The sequence below is a fragment of the Quercus suber genome, unplaced genomic scaffold (genome assembly GCF_002906115.3).
Source record: "Quercus suber isolate HL8 unplaced genomic scaffold, Cork oak 2.0 scaffold_104, whole genome shotgun sequence".
NCBI lineage: Eukaryota > Viridiplantae > Streptophyta > Magnoliopsida > Fagales > Fagaceae > Quercus > Quercus suber.
In genome coordinates this window covers 951,104-957,103 of record NW_027069569.1, presented here as the reverse complement: position 1 = coordinate 957,103, position 6,000 = coordinate 951,104, and the positions used below count along the sequence as shown (strand labels likewise).

Sequence of the window (6,000 nt, the reverse complement as noted above, 5' to 3'; positions counted from 1 at the left end):
TAGTCAGTCAGTACACAGTTATTTTTTTGAGGTTTCAAACATGGATTTTGTCCGTTAGAACTTAGAATTGGGGAGTTCTTTCTCTTTGCTTAGCTTATAGTTTTCTACAGAAAACGAGATCTTTTTTTTTTTTTTTTTTATCAACTTTATATCGAAAGAGGATAAAACTTTTGCATAAGCAAAATCTAAAACATAAATCAAAATTCTAATGGTCAAACCAATGGAGCTGATCCATAATTTATAATGATGTATATAGTGTGTTACACATGTAGTAATAGTATCATTGAGTTTGGGTTAGCTTTAAAAAAAAAAATTTATTTAACTTTATTTTTTTGAGAAAAAAAATTTATTTAACTTTATTTTTTTGAGAAAAAAAAAATATTTAACTTATTTGTTGATATACACCAACTATTAGGTACAATAGTATTTATTCACTTTCAGCAAATAAGAAATGGCCAAACATACTTTTTTTTTTTTTAGGTTGTGTTTGTTTCGTGTAAACGTTTTCCGGAAAATACATATTTTTCGGAAATGTTATTTTCCGGAAAAGGAAAATATTTTTAAGTGTTTGGTTGAATTATGAAAATTGTTGTGGAAAATATTTTCATGTGTTTGGATGTATTCTAAAAATGCTATTTTCCGGAAAATTTTTCACATTTTCTCAGCATCCAAACAAATTTATTACAAAAAATTTCAACATCACAACCAATTCAACAACAAATTCCGGCAATAAAAACACAACACAACAACAACAACAACAACAACAATAATTCCGGCAACAACACAACAACAACAATAACAACAACACCAAATTCCGGCAACAACAACACAACAACCACAACACAACAACCACAACAACAACAATCAGTTCATCAAAAAAAAAAAAAACAACAATCAAACTTTAAAAAAAAAAAACGGAGAGATGGAGGAAGACGACGATCGACGGCGCGGCGCGGCGCGGTGCGACTCGCCGGTGCGAAGAGCGCCAAAGGTTGACGAGATTGAGGGCGATGGTTCGAAGTCGAGGTCGAAGGTGATGGTTTGAAGTCGAAGGTCGAACGCGATGGTTCGTCGGTCGAAGGTTGAAGGCAATGGGTCGTCGGTCTCGGTCTGGGTCGACGGTCTCGGTCTCGGTCTGGGTCGAAGATCGGTGGGTCGTGGGTCTTCGTGGGTCGACGTGGGTCGCTCCGTTTCTTCCTTCCTCTCTCTCTGTTTCTTCCTTCCTCTCTCTCTCTCTCTCTCTCTCTCAATTTTTTCCGGAAACACTTTGAAGTGAAATAGGTACTGAAATTGATTTCCGTTGGGTAACGGAAAATTTGGAAGTGATTTTCCGGAAAATAGAATTTTCCGGAACACCCAAACACGCGAAAATGTCGAAAATCATTTTCGGAAATGATTTACTCCCAATTCAAACGCAGCCTAAAGTAAAATTTTAAAAAACTACACACACACACACACATATATATATATATAATTTGATGGACTACTATACATATATAATTATAGGATAAAACTTAAGTACAGTATTTTAGGTGTTGTTTTTTAGGTTCCTCTCTTAAGATCTAGTCATGTGGCTACTTAACTAAAAATTACACTTATTTCTCATGAGAAAAAATCCATATGACAAAATTTTAAGAGGAAAACCTAAGAAACCGTACTTAAATATTGTACCTAAGTCTCGTCTTAATTATTTATTTAAAAAAAAAAAAAAAGATTAGGCGTTACATTAAGCTGGGCTTTTAAAGTAGTTATACTTTTTAGGCAATAATTAATGCATGTTATCACGCTTATCTAATATAATCATGTAGGGTTTGAATTAAATTATACAATACCATTTGAACAAAAAGAAGGAAAAATATTATAGTATATGTGACTATGTTCATCGAAGGAGAGCTCTAAACTAAACAAAGAGAGCTGTTCCAGACCATGAAAATCGTCCCCAACAACCAACTTTTCTATTATTTCGCTCTCACTGAGTCATACATTTGACTAAATTCAAAAACTCTCATTGACCGAAAAGGTGGAATTAAGAGAAATAGGAAACTGCAAAATACTACGGATATTAGGCTCAAAGCCTAACGCTTAAGAAAGCTGAAAAGGCCATCAAAGCTTCTCGAAAGTTTGACCACACTGAAAAGTCCTTTTATTTGGTAACATCTGCATGATTTCAGATAGTCTTCTTCTAGATTATTAAAAGAACGAAAAGAAAAGAAAAGAAAAATATAGTCTTCTTCTAAGAATTCAAGCAAGAAGAAAAAAAAAAAAAAAAAGTCTAGAGGCATACCTAATTCTGCACTAAAATTTACAATATGTTTAAATTTGTTATTAGTGCACTCAAATATTTTTTCAATTAAATTCGTTTGTGGGTGTATAATTGTTGAAATCTAATTACAAAATGACACCAATCAAATTGTAAATTGTAAAATTGGGAATGATAGTAAACGTTTTGAAAAAAAAAAAAAAAAAACACTGGTGGTACCGCAAAAAATGAAAAAAGAGTACATTTCTGATAGTCTTCTTCTATATTATTAAAAGAACGAAAAGAAAAAAAAAAGAAAAAAAAAAAAAGAAAAATATAGTCTTCTTCCAAGAATTCAAACAAGAAGAAGGAAAAAAAAAAAAAGTCTAGAGGCATACCTAATTCTGCACTCAAATTTACAATATGTTTACATTTGTTATTAGTGCACTCAAATATTTTTTTTCAATTAAATTCGTGTGTGGGTGTATAATTGTTGAAATCTAATTACAAAATGACACCAATCAAATTGTAAATTGTGAAATTGGGAATGATGGTAAACGTTTTGGAAAAAAAAAAAAAAAAAGACACTGTGGCGGTACTGCAAGAGAGTCGGTGGGTGTGACTTTTACCATTTTTACCAACCCATTTATGATGATTAGGTTAATAGGGTTTGTACTTAGTACAGAATGGGTCAATAGGTTTTCTCTTTCTTATTTTTCTTAAAAAAAAAAGGGGGTTTCTCTTTCTTATAATAATTGGATGTCCATTCTACGCGCTGTAATATGTGAGTGGGTAACGTTTTTAACATAATTTAAGAGCACTGTCAGTCCGTCCTCAATCATGAGCCTACAGATACGGTTTGGTAGGTGCAGAGAAACGTATTCTGTATCAGTAAATATCTAGGCTACCCTAATTTTGTTTTGAGGTACATAGCCTGCTCTAATTTAAATTGAAGAAACCCAGCAAATAATTAGGATTGAATTACAATTTATTTCTCCATTATTATTATTCTGACAGTTTCAAATGATATATTAACTTTCATTTAATTTTTGAACAAAAGTGATATATTTTGATGAATCTATAGTTAATTACCTTAATTTCATACCCAATTTTATATCCAGTCAAGTAGTTAATTTGAAAAGAGCATTTTTAATAAATTATTTTAAAAATAAAATATTTTGATACTGTTTCTGTAGAAAATATAAAAAAAATTATCAAAAATATCAATTACTTGTTTTATAAAATTTTTTTGAAAGTATTTCAAAGTAATGTCTTTAACATCATACTTTAACAAAATTCATTAAGTTATAAACAACATTTACCTATGGAGTTGCCATCTTTTACCATGCAAACAACATTTTCAAATGATCTATTATTAATATTATTTTTATTATGCATCAATCCATTTCTTGACATGTTAAGTGTGAAATTGGATGAATGCGTCTGATCATTAAGAAGAGGATATGAGGAAACCAAAAAAGAAAAGAAAATATTTTTTATAATAAGCAACAAAAATTAGTGAAACATTGGATCACTAATTAATTGATTTATCAAACTAAGCATATTAGTTTTATCCAACTAGTATAAATTATATGTATACGTAACCACATAAAGATAAATACAATAGCAACTTATTATCTAAATAATTATACTAGTAAATAGATAACTTTTTATTTATTTATGAGAATCTAGTAAATAGATAACTGACATTTAACAATTAAACAGGCTTCAATCGAATTTGGACTAAAAAAAAAAACAATTAACAGGTTTCACTCCAATGGTAAAAATTAACTGACAGGCATGCATGAAATTATGAAGATTGAAATCTCAATATCCTTTGACTATGATCTTATAATTAACATGATTATACATAGAGGCAATAAACAATGAAGACCATTATAAAGGCAAGGTCCGGCTTGAAGCCCTTCAATGGAGTCATCATTTCGGTCTCACGAGCTCTGACAAAATAATGTCTTTGCTCTCTTTCTTTGGTAAGCAATGCGTGTCTTCTGATTTCCACTATAGCCTCCACTTTTTCAAATTCTATTTTTCTTTTTTTTCCTGTGTAAAATGTAGCAGTAGACCTTCATGACTTCTTCCTTCAAAAGCTTTTTTTTTTTTTTTTTCTCTCTTGAAGCTTCCCTGAATTAGATGCAAAGAAAAAAAGAGACTAAAAAAAAAAAAACCCTAGGCCAGAATACAAACAAGAAATTAGAGTGAAAAACAAGACCCTCTTGAAAATGTTTGGTGAGAAAAACAACAAAAGGTCAGAAAACTAGGGGTTCCCAAATAGCAGCCAAACAAGATCTACATATATATGATCAAACAGAAACCGAAGGGTCCGTGCATGATGTTTGTAACCAAGTCCATATAAAAAGACAAGATATTTGAACCTGCAACATAGATTACACATGACATGAAGGAGAAATTGTAGTACACAACATGGAACAAAACAAGAGTAAAGTTCGGGTGCTCTCAAGTGGATAAGCATCAAAGTCCAGAAACTGCCACTGCATGATAATTCACCATCAGTAAAATCACATAAAGTAAATTAAAAACGGAAAAGAGAAAAAGAAGATGCAGAAGCCAACAAAACATTATCATGTTGCTCTATACCTTGGTCTCTATCACACAACAGTTGAGAACAGCTAAAGCTGGAGGGGAAATATCATCATATATCACGAGGGTCTTACAAAGAGAAGCCAACATAGCTCACTTGGCAGTCTGCCCACCTCCATGAGAGAGAGAGAGAGGGAGAAATAGAAGGACAATGTTTTTCTTATATTGATGGAGGTGGACAGAATGCCAATAAACTTTGTTAGAAACCCTTTGCTAAACCCACATGAAAGCAAAGCACAGTCCTTGTATTCACCATTTGTTTTTGAAGATCCACACACACACCCACACATTCAAACTCATATATACACACGCAGAAGGGGAGAGAGTGGGTAATAATAAGTGTATGGGAGAAAGGAGAAGGGGCAGATGGGTTCTATTTAAGATGTGATGAATCAAGTACAGTAAATAAGAGAGAGAGAGAGAGAGAGAGAGAGGGATGGGGGTGTAATTAATAATAATTGATAAGGAAAGTGAAAGAGAGGTAGTTTCAGACTGAGAGAGACTCAAAAAAGACGGATAAATAATCAGAGATTGGATGGTTCATTGACATGGGTAGTAGTATATTTAGAAGGATCAAAGGATCATCATAGTTATTCTTCCCCATTCACCTCGTTTCTGATGAACACACCCCCCCCCCCCCCCTATGCTATATGTATATGCCTCCACTCCTTCCAGTCTTTTCTCTTCTTGCCTTTTCTCTTCTCCACATCTCTCTCATAAGTCCTAACCCCTTTTCATCCCTCGTTTCTGATGCCGAAAGGCTTACCCGATTCTTTCTCTCTCTCTCTCTGGAAGCGAAGAAAAGGGGTTGTCTTCGCTAACTGACCAAAAAATGACAAGGCTTAAGAGAAAATCGGTTTCAGATTAAGGGGAATCTTTTTTTCTTTTCTAAGAAGATTAAGGAGAATCTGAGTTACTTCTATTATGTGTTTCCGCTCCAGCCTCACGTTATTTGACAAATAGGCGACTAGGAGCTATCTATCATTCATCATGACCGTTGAGCCCTTTTTATAGGAGGGGTCCGGCTTGTGTCAGTGGCCAGTGGCCACTTAACCCGCTAAGATAAATATACATATCTAGTTACGATGGTGTGTTTTAAACACGTGTCAACATCGTAACGTGTTCAATAATATCGGCCATTG

General features: G+C 33.1%; 1 long non-coding RNA gene across 1 annotated transcript; it reads right to left on the bottom strand.

Annotated features, from left to right (window-relative positions):
* Positions 1 to 4,020: 4,020 nt before the first annotated feature.
* Positions 4,021 to 5,481, bottom strand: LOC112017096 (uncharacterized). Its single transcript, XR_002883423.2, has 2 exons — positions 4,856 to 5,481; positions 4,021 to 4,749 (listed from the first exon to the last, which is right to left on the bottom strand). It is a non-coding gene; the product is annotated as an uncharacterized LOC112017096 (long non-coding RNA).
* Between the last annotated feature and the right edge of the window lie 519 nt (positions 5,482 to 6,000).